Here is a 21,080-nt window from a genome sequence, read left to right on the forward strand (position 1 = left end):
CCTTCAAATAAGAATGGTAAATGTCAAAAAAGAACATTTGATGATATGTAGCTTCATATATTTTTTTCTTTTATATTTGAAGAGAGTTTAATAGAAATGTAATTCCTGTTTTAATGTTACTAAATTCAATATTTAAGTTATAGTGTTCTAAATATTAGTGTCTTATAGTCATTGGGTAAGTACTATTCATAAGTATAAGAATCATTCCTTATATTTGTACGTTTTGTGTTATCTTGATTTAAGGAGTCATAAAAATGTTAGAGGATGTAGAATCTATTGGTGTCACCTTGTCTAATCTATCATTTTATATATAACAATGTCTCTGAAGCCCTAGATAATTAGTGGCTCATGTAGCTAGCTAGTGACTTGTACAACTCTAATTTTCTGTAGCTTTTTTTTTTTTTTTGTGGTACGCGGGCCTCTCCCGTTGGTGGAGCACAGGCTCCGGACGCGCAGGCCTAGCGGCCATGGCCCACGGGCCCAGCCGCTCTGCGGTACGTGGGATCTTCCCGGACCGGGGCACGAATCCGTGTCCCCTGCATCGGCAGGCGGACTCCGAACCACTGCGCCACCAGGGAAGCCCCTATAATTTTCTGTAGCTTTAAAATAAAGTCCTGCTTCCTTTTCACTCTTCATTCCCTGATATATTTTATGATCTTTATTTGACATTTTTTTTGTATTTGTATTTTTTGTATATCTCTTATTGTTTTTGTGAAACAACTTTATGCTCTTTATTTACTGTTCTTGAAATTGTTTTTAATCCTCTTAATTTTTATTTTTTTCTTTTGTGTCATCTCTGCTGCATGTTTTCAAAATAAAGTGGAAAAGGTTAAAATTTTGTTATTTAACTATTATATAAATTTCTACATTGTCATGCATTATTCCTACACTGTCCTAAAGTAAACAGAATAAGAGTTTTTGTGTTACTGGCTATCAGGCACCATCCTCAAGTAGACATTAACTATAGGTATGCACGCTATCTTCAAGTAGATACTTATTGAACCCTCATACCTGCGAACTTCCACCCATAACTGTGATAATTTATCTTTGGTTATTAGCTAATGCTGGCATAAATACAATGAGATTTTTTTAGACTTATGATAAATCTATAAATATACTTTTAAGCATTTAAACATTTATCATCCGTCTGCTTAGTCAGATGTTACTATACCCACTCAGACACACACATATTCAGATCCACATCTACTAGCTTATGTGATGATTCTCTACCTGAATTGATTAAAGGAGGGTTCTGTATTCTTATGGAGTCACTATTTATCCTCCTTTCATAGGGTGTTCTGACTTCTTTGGTTCTTACTCTCTGATATTATTTTATGATGTTTCCAGTGAATCCTTATCACCGTAAGATACATACTCACTCATAAGTGTTCATTTTAGGCAGGAGCCATTCCCTTTTACCAGAAAGTCAGATTCTGGTAAAAGGTCCAGGCCTAGTTTGTCGTCTTCTGCTAAACTTTTGCCCCCCATGTTGCTGTCGCTAACCATCTGCTCCCTCTGTCAATTAGTGTCATATTAATTCTGTGTTGTATATGGCAGATTCATTCTTTACTGTATTTTCATTTCCCTTAAGCATCCTCATGCAGCTCTCATCTTTTCAAAAATTTTTTACTGTGCCCCCTGGAATCTTATTCTGGTAAGCAAACTTCCTTTTCAAGAGAGGATTCATCCTCTCATATCCAGTATAACTCAGTGTTGAGAAGTGTTCCTTAATACTGCCTTCTGTATTCCTTCACTTGATGTGAAAGCCTCTGTGTTTTCAAGGCTTGTGGGGTTTGGTTGTACTACATTTACTCCTTCTCATTGATGAATTCTTTCATGTTTTTGGTCATTCCTCTTCATTTATCAAAGAATGTGTTCTCTGGTTCATTGTCTGTTTTTCATAGCTATTTGGGATGACTTTAGCATTCATGTAGAAGATCCATCCAAAATCTTAGTTTCTTTGTTCAACAATCAAAAAATAGTATTGACCGAGGGAGTAGCTAGTAAGCAAGTTTAGGTCAAGAGAATTTCTCTTAAAGATGGAAGAGAGCTCCTTGGCCCTTGTTCCTCTTGAGTTTCTGGCATCAGCTCTGGACTGCTTACTTTCCTATTTTATAAGAAACACAAAACCTTATTTGGTTAGGTTAGTTTTAGACATATTTTTGCCACATATAGTTTAATGCAATTCTGACTGAAGGAATAAGTAAAATTTTAGTGAAAATAGAAAAATGTGACTTGGAATAGTACTGCTATTTTCACTGTTATTATTTATTTGTTTGTATGTTTTAGAAGGTGCTTGCTTCCACAGGAGCTTGTGTGGCACTAAGATTATTAAGGTGGAAGAATTTTAATGCATCAGTAGATGTTATTGATTCTAATATTAACAAATCTGGCTATCACATTTTGCTTTTATAAATATCTATCTTTTGAAGGCATGGTATTCTCCCTCTCCCCCAGCTCTCTAGTTTCTGGTTGAATTATTAGGAAGACTTAATTGCCTCTGCAGATTGAGAGAGTGTCACAAGATGTTTTAAAGTTATATATGTATTTCAGTGCTTGGTGATATGATAACAGTATTTATGAAAGTAGTTAATTTGGTGAGTTCTTGAGATTTATTGTAGGACAATCTTTTTCATAAGGACAAAAACAAAGATTTCAGGATTTTAAGGGCAAATTTTACATATGTTAAGAGAAAACAAGGTAATTGTACATACTTCAGATTGTCCTTGCTAATTTTATAATTTTAAGTTATTGCTTTATATGCCCAATTTCTAATTAATTTCTGAAAAATGATTTATTCTAGCTATCGATGATGTAATTTTTTTATGGCATCTGCCTTGAAAGTATACATCTATTAAAACTGTTTTTGCTTTTTTCTTAAGAGGATGAGAGAGAGTGGAAGTGGTAGAAAGTATGGTCAAAATTATAAAATAAACCAAAAGGATGAATGATAGGTGAATACTTTAGGCTCTGTATCTAGTCATTTAGCCAATAATCCCTGGGGTCTTTATAGTTTACTTTTTGTTATGCTTTTCTATGTATTTAAAAAATATTATATAAACTTTATTCTGATTAAGAAACATACCTAGAGACATCTAAGAACATTGGATATATGTTGAAAATTCATCCCAAAATATAGACTCTAGTAGCCCTGAGGGAACTGGTGAAAGAGGAATGGCATGAAATATTTTTTAGTTTTTTTACTCAATCACAGCAGGTAAAGTATTTCTAAATCTCTAATATTATAGAGGTGTATATGCTGCAATAATCAGTAAAAATTGCTGTCTCTTGTTTTGTTTGTGGTAGCAAGAAAGCATTGTGGCTACCTTAAAGCTTCTCTTTGCCCCCCCCAAAATAATCTTGAATTTTAAAAACACACAAAAGTACATTGCAGAATGTATTATTGCTAATTCACTCTAAGTGATTATGGAACCAAGGGCAAATACTTCATTAGATAAAGCTAAATCTTGTAAGTGAATTCCTATCATAACTATATGTTTCCAGGTATAATCAAGACACCATTCGAGCTACTGTTTGCTAGAATTCCAGAAATCCTCGGTTACATGGTTTAGCTATTGCATTATTTCACCCAATGAAAGGTTAGCTTTTCCTTTGTATTTAAGTTAACAGAAATAAGATACATGAGCAACTTATGGAATTGAGCTTGAGAAATGAAGATTCTTATGGCTTGCTGATGATGGGCTCTCTGTGAATGAAGGGAACAGCAATAAAGTAAGAAGACCTGTTGAGGAAAAAATTGTCCCAGAATATGACCTTGTTTCAAGGTTAAGAATACTTTAAGCCCAATAGTAAACCATGTATTTTTTTTAAGAATGGTTATAGAAAGTGGTAGGCAAAATACTGCTTATTTTAAAATTATAGTTCTCTACTTAATCACAAATCTATGCCATTATTCATCTTCGAAATAAGCACAGAACACTTATTGCAAACATAAAATTTTTGAACTCCACAGTTAGCTGATAGTTCATGTAAACTTTACCATCTAACTTAGATTTTGGTCAAGTGTTAGTTTATATTTTATAAATTATTATAGATTTTTCTATCTAAGGAAAAAAAAGCAAGTATGATTTGGGGGGGGGTGTTAAGTGAGCAGGAACGAATGACTAACTGGCTCTATGAGTGAGTGAGAGGGAGAGACATAGGTGGAGTGGAGAGTGGCTACCATAGGTGACTGAGGCCATACTGGCTCACGAAGTGCCCAGAGCAGGAGGAGCAGGCAGATGGGAACGAGTGACTTCAGTTTGGGATGTTTAAAATTTGAGGTGTCCTGAACTTTCTTGTAGAGATGATTAGCAGGCAGTTTGGGATGTCCTTCTGAAGCTGGAGATTAAGACTTGGGAGTGTCCAGTGTAATTAAAGAAGGAGTGAGAGAAAAAGAAGAAAGTAGGGTAATTTGAAAGATACACGAACAAAGAAGTAAAACAGTGCAGTGGAGAGATAGATAAGGCTGAAAAGCTTTCTGTGATTTTGGCAACTTAAGAGGTCCTTAGTGAGCTCAATGAGAATTGTTTCTGTGGAGGGGGGAGGAAGGAGGTTAGGTTGCAATAGACCTAGGAGTGAAGGGGGTGAAGAAGTGAGGTTTCAGTTGAGGAAACAGTTTCAGAATATTTAAGAATAAGAAGTATTCGAGATTAAGTCCAGAATGAGAGACTTTAGACATGTTACCTCACCTCTCTGAGTCTGAGTTTCTTAAAAAACAGCTGGCGATTTGAGTCTGAAACACAGGAGACGAGGCTGTCTTGGTTATCGTAGAATCAGTGAACACCCCACAGGAGCAGGAGTTGTTTTCTGTTTGTTTTTTCACTGATAGCTCTCTAGAGCCTGCTTTACCATCTGGAACACTGTAGTTGTTCAACAAACATTTGTTAAAAAATGAGAGTGATCACACAGGAGGATGGTACAGTATGAGGAAAAGGCTAAGACCAGAAGCTTGGGGAACTAGGTGGGTAGAGCAAGTAAGGCTCACAGTGGAGACTAAGGAGGGACAAGAGAGAGGAAAGGAGAGTCACACAAAGAAGCATTTCAGGAAAGAAGCCATCAGTAAGACACAATGCTGTGAAAGCTTGGATTAGTTTTCTATGCTGTGTTACCAATCACCACAAACTTAATGGCTTCAAACAGGACCTGTTTATTAGTTCACAGTTCTGTGGGTCCAGTTCTGTGTTATCCAGGCCTGGCCCAACTCTTTGCTCAGGGTCTTATGATGTCAGAGTCAGTGTGTTGGCTGGCTGCATTTTCATCTGAAGCATGGGGGTCCTCTTCAAGCTCATGTGGTTGGGGCAAAATTCAGTTCCTTGCATTTGAGGACTGAGGTCCTCATTTGCTTGCTGGCTGACAACTGGACGCTACTTTTAGCTCGCAGAGGCCACCAGAATACCTTGCTATGTAGTCCCCTCCAGCAATGGAGAATCTTCCTCACACTGAATCTCTCTTAAGCTTTAAGTCTCTGCCTTCAGGAAGAGGCCAGTCTCTTTTAAGGGCTCACCTGACTGGGTCAGGCATACTCAGAATATTCTGCCTTTCTTACAGTCAGCTGTGCCACGTAACATAAACTAATCATGGGCGTGAAATCCACCATATCACCATCCTAGTGATCATGCCAGATGTGCATACGAAGGGGTGGGAATTTTAGAGACCATTTGAGAAATCTGCCTTCCACAGAGCTCAAGCAAAATGAAAACGGAATAGAGACTAGGAGATTTGGCAATACCTTCTTCCAGGATGGTAGTAAAAACCTGGAAATACTACCCAAATTTAAGGCATGCAGGTATAGTTTTACACTTAGAAACAAGTAGAAAAACACCCAATTTCTCCATAGGTCATTCTTTCTGTGACCTCTACTCTGAAACTAGAAGTAGGAGAAAAAATTATCTATTTGGATTTCACAGATGAATGTAACTAAGTTCACATACTAAAGATCAGAAAGAATCTTAGAATTTTCTACTCTTATTTAGAAGCAGTTCTAATGAACTTATTTTCATGATTTCTCAGTGTACTGTAGATTAGAAAGAGCAAATGGTAAATAACGAGTGCAGGCGTGGGGTGGTGGAGGAGAGGGGGAGGAGCAGAATCAAGAATTGTCAGTAGCAGTAAGTGATAACCCAATATTTTAATACCAAGGGAGGAATCTGGAAAAAAAAAAAGGGCACAAAATACAGATAGAAGAAATTCCAAAACAGAGTCTTACAGTTTTGATTCAGCAAGATAAGGCCGGATTATGTTCATTTTGAACTATATAAGAAGACAGAAATACAAATTTGATTTGTGAGGATAATCTTTTTTAAAGATATGGTCAAATGAGGCATCTCATTAGTGCCATTTAGTTTTAAAGGAAGTTATTCTTTTAAAAAGTATTAATTTCTACTTATTAAGATGATAATTAGCTATTTGATTTTATTTTGTACCTTTAAAGCCTTAAGACAATTTGTTGGTATTTTTTTGAATCTATATATAATTCTTAGAGCACTGAAGCTGATTTAAAAAAATTCTAGATATTAATCCTTTGGTTCTATAAATTATTTTGTTGCTACCCAATCAGTGTAGGGAAGAGAACAAATGATGTGATTTAGATTACGTTACAGGTTTGAGTGTAAGAATTAGTATTCTGAGTAAGAACTTCTTATTGTCCTTGCAAAAGTTATTTACCCGCTCCAAACTTTGGCTTTCTAATCTATGAAGTGAGGCTAACAGGACCTGCTATATAGTGTTATAGATGATTAAATATACAGAAGACTGCATGGACAGGGTCCTTGGCACATAGTTAGTGCTCAATAAATATTAGCTACCTTCAGTGTTAGAGTCATTTTCTAAGCATGTCAATATTTTTTCCACAGAGACTTCAAGCAGTGTATTATGACTGTCTTCTTTGACATAGCCCCTAAAACTTTAGCAATAGTGATGTTTTATTCATGTATTTGAAAATACTTAAAATCATTTGGGTTCTCACTACTTTGAGATTTAATGAATTTTTAGGCACTGAATGAAGTATTTCTGACATGTGGATCCAAGCTTTCCTGTATCTGTATTCAAAGGCCTCTCCCCTATCTTAGTGTTTTATCTTTAGTGAAAAAAAAAAAAATTGTATCTGTCTGATACAGATACAATTTCGGTCATATCTAACATTTCACCATTTGGGGTCCCAAATGGCTGTGTGTGTGTGTGTGTGTGTGTGTGTGTGTGTGTGTGAGAGAGAGAGAGAGAGAGAGAGAGAGAGTATATCTTCATATTAGCAGCATTCCTCAGTCTTATAATTATTTTTAATTAAGATTTACTGGTCTTTTTCTGTTTTTATTACATTCCTTGAGATATTGTATTCAAAATAGTGCATCTTTTTTGGGTGTAAATGAACAACAGTTTTATACTAAATGTTATAAATTTGAATGTAGTAATTGTTTCAATGTAACGTTTCTACTTTAATGTCGTTAGAGCCTTTCCTCCCCACCCCACCCTAAATTTTTGAATGAGTAACCAATGCCCAGCATTTGGTTGACTTTGTGGATGTAATCTAGGCCATGTGTTACAGTGGAAAAAGGAGTTAGCTTTGTCATCATATGTGTGTCATGAGTCAAGTCATTTTACCTACTCTGATTTCCATTTTCTCAACTGTTATGAGTGAAAAGGTTGAGGGAGAAAAATCTCTAGCTTGGAAGATTCCTTCTAACACTGATTCTATATAAAACATGAAAGAAGTGTGATAGAATAAGGACTATGGCCCAGTAATTTTTGTACGTATTTTCAATGTTAATCTTTTCACTACATGCCCTATCTGTGTAAACTTATACTAATCAACTTATTTTTTTTCTTAGTCATTGGTTGCCTTTGAAATTCCTTCTTTCTTTGCTGGCACCTTGTTATCGGAAACAATATTGAACCCCAAAATGTGAAAACCGCATATGCTAATTAGTATGAAAATAGATGCTAGCAAAGCAAATTAAAAAGTTAGCCACTGTTCCAGCTACTGTACTGTAAATGAATGAAGAGCCAGAGGGAGACAGTCCTGTGACCTTGCTACTGCTGAGCTGTTCATATTGCTGTATAGTTTCTGGAGTTATCAGAGTTCCTGTTGAGAGAAACTGTCTTTGGGACTGCAGCTATACTTCTGATAGTGGATTTGGGGGCAAGGTGTTGCTGGTCAGCATCCTTGTCTCTGGTCAGAGATTAGGTTCTAAAACCTGGAGTAGGAAATGAACAATAAATGCATATATGCACATTTTAATCTCACTGTATAGAATTTATGAGAATAATGCAATTTTTAACCAGTTTTCCTGATGAATAGTATTCATATAAGGGTGACTTTTTTTTAAATGTTTAGAGTAGCTGATGATCACTTTACAAGGTAAATATTCAGTGATTCTTTGTCAGCTGTGTATTAGTTTCCTAGGACTGTTCTCACAAATTGCCACTAACTTGCTGGCTTAAAAACAACATAGCTTTATTCTCTCACAGTTCTAGAGGCCAGAAGTTGAAAATCAGGGTGTCTGCAGAGTTGGTTCCTTCTGGAGATTCTGAGCGAGAACAGTTCCATGTCTCCCTCGTAGCTTCTGGTGGTTGGCTGCTGGCAAACCCTGGCATTTCTTGACCTGTGGACACATCACACCAATCTGTTTCCCTTCTTCACATTGCCTTCTCTTCTGTGTTTTTTCCTCTTCTCTTTAAGTCTTCTTATACGGAAGCTTGTCTTTGGATTTAGGACCCACCTGGACAATCCAGGACAATCTCATTTTGAGATCCTTAATTTACTTATATGCAGAAACGCTTTTTCCAAGAAAGGTCACATTTACAGGTGCTGGGTGGACATATCTTTTGGGGGAGGATGTCACATCCAACCCACTACAGCTGTGTATTATTCTCTTTAATTATCAAGAAAGTTTTCAAAAGTTGAAGCTTTGGTTGTGGGTGAGACCCTTAACTTTGAGAGAAGCCTAGTTCTTTTGGCCTTTCATTCAAATATTTTTTGAGTACCTATTCTGTGAGCCCCAGAAATATTACATAAATTAGCCCAAGTTTATGTGGGTCAAGCAGCTGAAATTTAAATCCAGCTTTGATACCAAATTTTTGCTTTTAATCACTGTGCTATTTTGTCTGCCTGGAGTAGTTTTTGCCAGCCCCTGACCTCATACTTCCCAAGTACTCTTTTCCAAACCCCTCAAAAAGCAATGTTGTGGGCTTCCCTTGTGGCGCAGTGGTTGGGAGTCCACCTGCCGATGTGGGGGACGTGGGTTTGTGCCCCGGTCCGGGAGGATCCCACATGCCGCGGAGCGGCTGGGCCGTGAGCCATGGCCGCAGAGCCTGCGCGTCCGGAGCCTGTGCTCCGCAACGGGAGAGGCCACAACAGTGAGAGGCCCGTGTACCGGGAAAAAAAAAAAAAAAAGGAATGTTGTTTAAATTTTGGTCAATAAATGTCTATGAAATTGCTACAAAGACAATAAACACAGGACTTTCTGGTCTCATAATACAGATGGAGACACTCGATTCTGGTCCTGGTTTTGACTTTAACTCAGACTTGAACCAAAAACATCTTTGAACTTCTGGTGAAACAAGATTATTTTTATGGTATCTCCCAGTTCTGAAATGTTATAACTATAACTAATTTTTAAAAGATTTTTCTCTAATTTTGCCTGTGGACATTTGGAAGTAGAATGCTTTTGCATATTATAATGTGTACTTTTTTTTTTTTTTTTTTTTTTTTTTTTACGGTACGCGGGACTCTCACTGTTGTGGCCTCTCCCATTGCAGAGCACAGGCTCCGGACGTGTAGGCTCAGCGACCATGGCTCACGGGCCCAGCCGCTCTGCGGCATGTGGGATCTTCCCGGACCGGGGCACAAACCCGTGTCCCCTGCATCGGCAGACGGACTCTCAACCACTGCGCCACCAGGGAAGCCCTATGATGTGTCCTTTTATGAGATAGAACTTTTCCTGTGTTTTGATTATGGCAGCAGCAGCATATTTAGAGAGGGTTAGCTAGTTATTGGGTGTTAGGAGCTTTGCTTAGTCCTTTCCATGCCACATTCAATCCTTACAGCAACCCTATTAGGGAGAACTATTATTATTCCTAATAGGCAGTACTATTATTATTCTCAATTTATAGAGAAAGAAATTGATGTACAGACAGTTAGGCAACTTGATATGGATTGCAAGTACGAGAGCTAGGATTCGAATGCCCCCAGTCTGACTGTAGAATCTGTCCTCTTAACAACTGCTTATATAGCCTTTGTTGTATAGTTTCTGTAATTTAAGTGACATAATAGGGGTTGGCAAATTATGGCCCATGGGTCAAATCTGGCCTGCTGTCTGTATTTGGGTGGCTTATGAGCTAAGAATTATTTTTACATTTTTAAATGGTTGAAAAAAATCAAAAGAAGGACTACTTTGTGATATGTAAAATTTATATGAAATTCAGATTTCAGTGTCCATAATAAAGTTTTATTGGAACACAGGTTTCAACCTAGTTGGGTAGGGGTGACAGACACCATGTGGCCCAGGAGCCTAAAATATTTCCTGTCCAGCCCTTTCGAGAAAAAAATGTGCCAGCCAATATAATATTGCTGGTAATTTGTTATTTTAATCTTTTTATTGCTTTTATGGCAAAAAACATTAAGCACTTCTTTTTAGGTAATACAGTTTCTTTTTCAAAAAGGCAGATTTTAAGTATAGTTTTAGATTTTTAAAAATTTATTTTTAATATTACATGCCAAAATAAACATGTGTCAGTAGTCAGGGAATGGTAATGAACGTTTAGGAAATTGTATAATTGAGAATTGTATATGAACATACATTTGTAGGCCTATTAGTAATAGTTTGTAAATTTTCATAAACTATCATAGCAACTTCATAATGCAATGTCTAAAAGTATATTGAATATTTCTTCCATGTTTGAGGTAATTCTATGTAGTAGAATATCCCTTTTTGATCTTGATGACTTGTATTTAATTATTTATATTTGTGAAGGTTGACGTTCACAAGGGTATACTTATTTACCCTTAGTATGAAGAAAGTGATAATATTGTTTAAGTCTCAAGTGAAAATGTATTATTATTTGGTAAATGTAATAACTGTACTTGAATAGTCCAGTTAGCTAATCACGAATAGCCATCCCACACAGATTTCTCATTTAAATCTGTACCAAATGTCTTATTTAAGAGGACTACATGTTGCATTTCTGGTGAAATTACATTCTTATATTTATCTGTCAGATGAATTTTAATAAACTGGTACATGCCTGTTGAAGGGAGAATTATGAAATTGTATCAGTAATAGGTCTCATCCAGACTAGCCACATGATATTTAATCCATGTACTTGTACATTTTTTTCTGTCCTGGTTTATATAAGTATCGTTAATGTAAAAGCAAAACTGGTTAAGAAAACATTGTCTTTACACTCTTATGCATTCTGGTTAGTATTAGGCCAAATGATTAGCATTGTATCTGTGCAACTTTGTTTCATTTCTTTACCTCTCTTCAACATGCATTTCAAAATAATGAGTTCTTTTTAATTTTTTACACCTAATATTATCTAAGTAACAATGCTTTTTGTTAAAGTTATAAAAATTTAAGGATAAACTCTATAATCAAAGTTATTTCTAGCAGATTTGAATCTTTAAATTACAGTTTTATTTAAACTTAGTCTTTCAAGAATCTTTACCAGTCAGATGATTCAGTGTGCTTGAGTACTTTGCTGGTTGAATTGCTTTGCTAAGTATCCATTGGCTGGTATAGTTTCTGTTATACATTTTACTCATTCACTCTTATGTAAAAGCTTTAAAATAATGAGAAGTATGTATAATGTACCAGCCAGTATCTAATTTATGTATATTGATTTTTCTTTAAAATCTTTTCCAGTATTATGGTATTTTTATAATTCAAATAAATGGACTTCTGAAGAATAATTTTTACAAGTAAACATAAGTAAATGGTAGCGCAAATATCTATATACATTAACTTGTAGAGACCCAGTTAAAATACCTTTTTCTGATACAGAGGTTATTACTTTATGTAGTATCTTTGGAACTTTCTATCTCAGCAGACATTTAGAAAACATTATTGCAATGAAAGATTTTAGAGCCAATTTCTCATGTTAACCTTTGCAAAATAATCATTATAATTTATCTTTATAATAACATAGTTATTAGCTTATATCAATGCATTAGGTAGTGTAATATAAGTTTAATTGAAACCCAAGGTTGAATAACTTATTTTAAGCCAGAAAAGTAAATATGAATTTTCTTAAGTCAGAAAAAGAACTTTGGTATACTGAATTTCATATTAGGAATTTGGACAAGCTAGGGATAAGAAAAAAACTTAAAACATCTACTTGAATTAAAACATCCCATCCAAAGAGAGATGGGAAGTTGAAGATGACCAAGGAAAAAAATTTTAAAGAGTTATAGATAACTAGGGCTAGGTTTAATGTAGCGTCAGCCCTTGATTATCCACTTTCTAAGTTTTTTATGCAATCATTTCTCTTTGTCACATAGCTAAATACCATGGTGCTAAAGGGAGATAACCCTATAAGACTCCATAGAAATACATCAGTGAACCTGAGAATATGTGTATGTTTATTTCTGGACCACCTTTCAATGCTGTTAAAGACATTACCCATGCCTCTATCTTGTTTCAGTCATTTACTAACTGTGCTTCAGCATCCTCATATTTAAAAAAGAGAAAATAATAGTACTTGTCTGATAAAGTTGTTTGTGAGGATTATATGAGTTAATTTATGTAAGGCTCTTTAAAAAATGTGTTATGTATTAGCTTTGATTATATTTACCTTAATCACCACCATCATTGTTATTATTCCATTAATGAGCATATTTAAACTTATCTTGATTTGTTTATAATTCTTGTTTCAAAGACTTTGAATTTTAAAAATATATCAGTATAAAACAGTTAAATATTTATCCTGCCTTTCCTATATGAACTGTATTACCAGATAATTGCTGACTAACCAAATAATTGATGAGGGAAAGCATCTTTTTATAGAAATATTCCAACTAATAAATGGGAAACAAATGATAGAATTTGAAAAAATACCACCATTTTACAATACCCCATGATTTAGTGGATGTAGATATTGATCATCAATAGCTGCTAACATCACAAAAAGAGGGAACCAGATGTTGTCTCCTGATATTTGCCACCATGATCTCACTAAAGGTATTGAATCCACGTCTGATCTAGCCTCTGATCCTAGCTGCCAGTTTGTAGAAAAGAGGACAGAGGACATGTTGGACTGCCCCATGAGTATGAAATCATCAAATTCACGCTGTGAAAAACTCTGAGTCAAATGGCTGGGTTTTTTTTTTTTTTTTTAACTTTATTGGAGTATAATTGCTTTACATTGTTGTGTTAGTTGCTGCTATATAACAAAGTGAATCAGCTATATGTATACATATATCCTTATGTCCCCTCCCTCTTGCGTCTCTCTCCCACCCTCCCTATCCCACCCCTCTAGGTGTCTGCGTCTTTATTCCTGTCCTGCCCCTAGGTTCTTCAGAACCATTTTTTTTTTGATTCCATATATATATATATATATATATGTTAGCATACGATATTGTTTTTCTCTTTCTGACTTACTTCACTCTATATGACAGACCCTAGGTCCATCCAAAATGACTGGGTCTTTAAACAGCTGAATTGAAAGGAAAATATAGGGATGGAGAGGGAACTTATTGATTAAAAGATGCTTAAAGATACATTAAATAAAATTTTTAAAATGTTCAAAACTAAAAGTATAGTGTCTAGGGATGCACACTAAAAACTAAAAATAAAACTAAAAATAATGCAAGTGAGTGATTTACTATGGAAGGCATGATAGTGGTAACTTTGGAGGAAGGGATATAGGTGGTTGTGACTGGGACCTGTCTGTCACCTGGAGGCCTTCTGCAGTATTTGGCAAAGTTCTGTTTCTTGAACTGGGTGGTGATTACGAGGACATTTACCTTAATTTATATATTTCTTGTGTTTGATTTTCTGAATGAGTTTTTGTAAAGATAAAAAAGCTAAGATACTTTAACTATTCTAATTAAAATATTTGGCAACAGTCTCTCCTCTGTCCACCAAATCTAACTTATGGAGTAAAACTGATTTGGAAAATGTATTCATTGATTCACCAAACTTTATGTATATGTGTTAGTATGTGTTGTGCATACGTATACTCCACTGTGTGTGTGTGTGTGTGTGTGTACTTTGACAGGCACTGTTCTGATGATCTATTGCTATGTAACAGATCACTGCAAAACTTAAAGGCTTAAAACAACCAATTATTTCATTTGCTCATGAATCTCTGTTTGGGAAGAGTTCAGTGTGGAAGGCTTATCTCTGTTCCATGTGCCATAAACTGTAACAGTTGGACTAGAGGCATTAGAATACACTTCCTAAGTGGTTTACTCACATGACTTGCAGTTTGGGTGCTGCTGGCTGCAAGGTCAACTGAACTCTTGTTTATCTTCTTGTAGATCTGTCTCTGGGTTGCTTGATGTTTGTTACAGCTTGAGGTGGCTAGGTTCAAGAGTATATGTTCTAAGAAAACCAGAAGGAAGCTGATTGTATGACCTAGCCTCAGAAGTCATGTAGTGTCCCTTTCACCATTGTTACATACTTGCCCAAAATCAAGTGGAGAGAACATATGCCCCACTTCTCAATGAAAGAAGAGTCAGAGTCTTTATGGTAAGAAGGGCATGTGTGATGGAGATATTGTTGAGGCCATTTTGGAAAGTGCAATATGCTACACGTACTGTCTCAGCTTTGTATACAAAGCTGAATGAGTTAAAATCCTTGTCCACAGGAGCTCACAGTTGAGTGAAGTTAACATAATTATAACAAGAATGTGATGAGAGTAAAGCTTGGGTACTGTCAGAGAACATAAAAAGAATATTCTTGATTTAGAGTGCCAGATCTCACGGTAAAAGTCTGCTTTGGGCCGGAAGAAGGAATAAGAGGTGGACAGGCCACAAAAAAGAAAAAAATTGGAATAGTATTTCAGGAAAAGGAAGAAGCATCATGTATCACTTAGGTGAAAGAAAGTATGGTGCATTCTAAATCTTCAGTATTTATATATGACCATATTATAGGTATGAAAAGTTAAGTGGAGAGAGATGGGATTGAATAAGTATGTAGGAGCTATATTATGGAAAAACCTTTTTGTGTGAATTGGGATTTTATTGTGAACTCAGTGGGGGAGCCATTCAAGATAGTAAGCAGCAGAGTGAAATGGTCTGATTTACGTTTTCACAAAGGCCACTCTGGGGGCTTTGTAGAGAACAGGAGCAGAGAACAATCCAGGGCAGTAATGCTGGTGCCTGAACTGAAGTCACATCAGGGAGTACTGAAAGAAAGGGGCTGATTTTAGAGATATTTTACAAACTTTTGAATTTGGTGACTGATTAGATATGGATATGAGGGAGAAGGAATACCAAGATTGACCTCCAGATTTCTGCCATCGGAATTCTGTAGTTGTTGGCACTAGCCACGAAAGAAAGGCTCATAGGAATAGAAGCAGATTGGACTGGGGGAAGGATGATTAGTTCTAGTTGGAGGTCTGGCCTAGAGATGTAGCTTTTGGGCATCATCAACATGCAGATGATAATTGAAGTGATAGAGATAAATGTGTTTGATTTTGGGGGGGGCAAGAGAGGAGGGCCAAGGATGGTAATGTTGGGTGACCGACATTTAAGGGGCAGGTAAAGAAAAAGGATGTTGTAAGGGAGGATGAGGTGGAACAACCAGACAGATAGGAGGAAAACCAAGAGGCAGTGATGTTACTGAAGCCTAGGGAAAAGAGGGGAGTCGTCAACAGGGAAACGTTCTGTGGAAAGTCAAATAAAGTACCCAATGGATTTGGCAACATTGAGGTCATGTGGGAGAGCAAATTAAAATTTCAGTGACACGAGAAGCAAGTGGATAACAAGGAATAAGCAGAGACGGTTATATAGTTGATTTTTTGTTTTATTTTTCTATCAGCACTTTCAGGGAGCTAAGATTCAGAGGGAAGGAAAAGTTAGGATAATGATCTGTGGATAATAAAGTATATTTTAGTTGGACCGCTATCCCAATGTTGAGATTGATCATTGTGGGTGTCGTTGGTCTTTCATCCATTGATAGAGTACTTCCTAATTATCTGCTGTTCTTGTATAATCTTCCTCCATTAACTCATCTGCTTTATTTCATCACATGAAGCAGAAAGAAAGTAGGCTAAGGTACTTATGATAATGCTTTCATATTGTATCTGGTGGTTTTTTTTTTTTTTTGATTGTTTGTTTTTGTTTTTTTTGTAATGAGAGGAAAATTCCAGACTCCTTTTTAAAATAAAAAAAAATTTTTTTTTGGTGAGATAATCTTTTTTCTTTATCCTTTGATAAAGAGGATTATTGTTTAATTTAGATTCATCCTTTATTGAACTGCTTTTTCTCCTGGTATTATTTCAAATGGAAATATTATGTATCTGTCAGTCAGTTCTATAGATATTATACTACAATTTGAGTAGTACTGATAAAAGATTAGGTTTTTACTTGGAATAAAGTGTAGCTATGCAAAGGTATTCTGAATTACAAATATTACAAACTAATCGTATAATTTCAATGACTTCTATGGCCAAGGAAATCATTGATATTTTTGTCTTATATTGAAGATTAGAAAAAGTAATACCTGTCTTCTTTCAGCTTCATATCCATTAGAGATAAAGTTCTTTATGCTCTTCGAATTTTAAATGTGAATTGTGAGCTTATCATGACTTAAGGGGGGGTGGTGAAATGCTTTCTGAGACGTGAATTTTGTCTTCTGAGAAACTCTGAATATGGCTAAATAGTGTTTTGAGGCTCTGGAAAAATTTTTGCTGTGTCTAAGGCCATGAAATTATGATTAGAATCAAATGCCCTACACCTATATAGTATTATTCTAATTCTCTTGGATATGTAAAAACAAAACAAAACAAAACAAAATAACTGCTGAGCTTGCTATGTACCTTTGAGCATAGCTATTTGTGTTAAATAGACCTAGATTGGCTCTAAACCACTTCCTCTTTTCTTTACCCATCCTGAGGAGTTGTGAATCCATCTGATTGCTACCAGACATTACAAATATCTGTATCAACTTTCCTTCCCCTTTATAAGAAAATTTTCTTCTGTACAAACTTTTCTGAATCTCAGATAAAACACATTGCAGCCACTTGTAAGGTAGGAAGTTAATGCTTGGCAAGGAGAACATATTTCCAATGTGTATCTTGAGACAGGAGAGTTAGCTTGCCTAAGGAATGAAGACAGTGAAGAACAATCATGGTGCCTTTAAAAGCTGTGCTTTCTAAAATGTGTAGGTCATGCAAACCTAGGGAAGTTTAGTCAAGACATTTGACATTACCTTTGGCCATTATTTTAATGAAATATAGCCTCTCAATTTTTAGGGCTGCCACTCCAATTGTACAAATCACTTCTTAACTCTAGTTATATATTGAAATAGAAAGTGTATAATCAAAGCCAAAAAGAATGTTGTGGGGTGAAAAATTCATAAGGAATAAAAATTTAAATACCATTTATAGCCTTTCAGGTACTTTTATTAGAATCTTCATGAAATTTTGCTCTGAGTGAGATAACTTACAGGAAACCTTCCTGGAGAGGCTTTATTTTGAGGGTTCAGTCATCTCTGTACTCAGAGAGCTATATAGAGTTTTTACCTCAAACTGATAGATGAAAATACGATTAGTGTTTCTGGGCTATACTTTCTTTGTTATTATATTTTCTATGTGCATTTACAATAGGTATAAATGAAGGTTTCCTCTATAAGGACAGAGATAGACAACGCTAGTTATAAAATCTCTGGAGAGCTCAGTAGGAATAAGGGGATTTAGGGGATGTTCAAATTCTCATATCTCTAAACTTTTTCTCCCATGTAATAATTTTGCTTAATAAAAAATACAATTTTATATTTTTAGAATTATTGTATTATTATTGTACCTTTAATAATTTTGTGAAACCATTGATATGGTTACTTGATGAATACCCACTCTAAATTTTCAGCTGAAAAATTGTAGTTTGGACAATGACACCTAATCAGAGTTCTTCCTGGTAGTATGATATTTGGAGTTACATATTGACTGTTCTAGGCCAGTATGCTCTTCATCACTATTGATTCTGCTCTGTTTATTGCCTAATGATGAAATAGTGAATGAATTTCTGAAAATACCAGTATATGTAGTGGATGCTTTATTAATTTAAACAGATTAGTGCCTATTGTATAGGAATAGAGACTTGGTCCTCAGATTTCTAGCTTACATAGATAATTCTTTTAGGGACCTTTTTTTTTTTTTTTTTTTTTTTTTGTAAAGAGCAAGCAGGAGCTGGAGCAGGATGTGTGGTAAAGCGAAAGGTTCATCCTTTCTTCTCTTCATTTCTCTTTCCCACCTCCTTTCTCTTACTACCTCTTCTCCTTGTTTTCCTATGAGAGCAACTTAAATATAAAAGCTGATGGGACAGTACATCAAAGAGAAATCTATTAGGGTTTTTCAAGGTGTAAAGTCCTTGGGAGGACAGGAAGGGATGAGGTACAAGTAGAGTGGTCAACCTTGGTGGGAGAGAGACAGGTTCATGTTTCCAAATGGGAAAGGGGTTAGAATGGGAAGAGAAGGAATGGATTTGTAGGTTTGAAAAGGGAAGTTGAAGGAGTTGCTGGCTTGTAGCTTCCTTCTAAAGAAGCTGTAGAGGGTAAAACGAGGTGGTTTTAGACAAAAGGAAAGTAAGAAAGGTTTGAAATGTTTGACAACAGCAGTGGGAGAGTTAAGAAGTGAGTTGGCCGAGAAATTTCATAGTATGTCAGATACTTAGGGCTTTTTTGAAGTAACAATCATGTGATTCTCCCCAGAAATGGTGAGTTGCCGAATGCAGAAAGTTGAATCGATGCACCATTAGGGTTTGCTGCCTGGGGACAAGTAAGAGACAGGAGAGCAAGGGAATTTAGAATATTGGCAAAAGTGTTAGTGAAATGATGTGTCATGGCATCACAGTTAGAAAAAGAAGAGAAGAAATGAGAAGGTGATTGATTGGGAGAGATTAGGAGACTCAGAGCCTTAGGGTTTCAGTGATTTTGGAAAATGGTTATAGTGGAACTGGTGAAGGCAAACCAATGGGGTAGGTGCTTGTGGCCAGAAAGAGAGGAGCTGAAATTAGTTAATTTGGAGCTGTTACATGTAAAGATAATGTCCAAGAAAAAGCCATGACTGATGTAAAGTGGAGGAGAATGTTTTCCCTCCTACTGCCTCGTAATGAAAGCCTCATGACAGCATTTCTTGAAGTGAATTTTGCAGAATAATATTTCTTCCAAAGAAAGAGTGCATGTACTAATGCATTATTGAGGCTCTGAGACATGTTGCATTTAAGAAATCTGTTTAAATTTGTTTAACTGAGCAGTTCTAAAATCTGTGGAATTACTGAACCTTTTGTAATATAACATCTATTAATAACCATCTAAACTAGGGTTTTCACCAACATGTTGAGCAGTTATTTTGTGTGTCATGTGCTGAAACTGTTAAATTAATGGGAGTAAGTAAGAATAATCATCACAACATAGTGTTTATTTTGCAAATAATTTTTACATTTATGTTAATGTATTTCAATATTAAAATATTTATTTTCCTGTTGAAAGTAAATATGTGTCCAAAACATTAAAAATGTTAGTGCAGGGCTTCCCTGGTGGCACAGTGGTTGAGTGTCTGCATGCCGATGCAGGGGACATGGGTTCGTGCCCCGGTCCGGAAGGATCCCACATGCCGTGGAGTGGCTGGGCCCGTGAGCCATGGCCGCTGAGCCTGCGCGTCCAGAGCCTGTGCTCCACAACGGGAGAGGCCACAGCAGTGAGAGGCCCGCGTTCCACAAAAAAAAAAAAAAAAAAAAAAAAAAAAAAAAAAAAAAAAGTTAGTGCATTATTTTGTTAGTGACAATTGTGATATTTGTAATCATTTATTAGAAATCTTCAATTACTCATGGATATTCTAGGAAGGCCTGCTGTATTCCTTCTATGTAGCAGTCAAGTAAGGCAGATTATTTAAAGCAAAAAAGAGTGTTTATCCACTCACATAACTGGATATATCCAGAAATTCAAACCATGTCATCAAGAATTTGTCTTCATTTCTTACCTTTTATCTATTAACTTCATTCTCAGGCAGGTGGTACCAGCAATCCCATAGTGTGGAAGTTCCTCTTAGAAAGGTGTTGAGGGTGAGACAAATGCTTAGAACCTAACTGACTTCTTTCTAAAACAGGTTTCCCAGTTGGATTTTATTTGCTGATAATGGAAGCATAACATTATAAGCACCACATTCCTTTCTTTAAAATTTATTCTTTTTTGTTATTTAAGTCATTATTTTCTTTTGGGTCCTGCAGTTGCTGATTCCATTCTAATAAAGTCTTGACTGAGGCCTTGAAACTTGAAATGTTCTCAGTTATTAGTTCCAGTAACAAAAGGAGCTCTGAACAGATAAGAGGATTATTGATACATGTGCAGTATGAAAATATCAAACAGTAAAACTGTTCATGAAACTTCTTAGATAAAGTTGGAAACTTAAAATGTTTACAGAAATGAAATATGTACATAGTAGTCTTTATAGTGTCCTTGTGAGGTCCTCTGCAGAAAATATAAAACCAATAAACTTCATCTCCCCTACCCCCCAAGAACAGTCAAAAGAAAACAAACAAACAAAGAAAACAAAAAACAAGAAAGCCAAAACAGAATAACAAGCAAAATTTTTGAGATGTCTGGAGTTTAACCCTTTAAATAATCTTCTGAGGAACATAGTCTTTAAAGGCCTGTTGTGATAATTGACTGCTTTAGAAAATGGTAGTTAAATCCAAGTCTGTAACTTTGGATAAATTAATGGCTTCTTTGTCATACTGAAGACCCTTAAATTGTGTCTTTATTTTCTTGGTTTGTGAATAAATGTAAATAAAATTTTGACTGGTAGGTTACTTGTCTTAATAAAATACATATGAATGCTGCATCATGTTTGGATATAGAAAGTCACAAGAGACGTTCATTCTTACCTCATAAACAAAATAAGGAGGATAAGGTACAAAATAA

At 35.7% G+C, this 21,080-nt stretch overlaps 1 protein-coding gene across 8 annotated transcripts in view; it reads left to right on the top strand.

Moving 5' to 3' along the window:
* Nucleotides 1-21,080, top strand: part of FER (FER tyrosine kinase) — a 468,410-nt gene that overhangs the window by 187,239 nt on the left and 260,091 nt on the right. The window lies entirely within an intron of this gene.

This window comes from Kogia breviceps, chromosome 4 (genome assembly GCF_026419965.1).
Source record: "Kogia breviceps isolate mKogBre1 chromosome 4, mKogBre1 haplotype 1, whole genome shotgun sequence".
Taxonomy (NCBI): Eukaryota; Metazoa; Chordata; class Mammalia; order Artiodactyla; family Physeteridae; genus Kogia; species Kogia breviceps.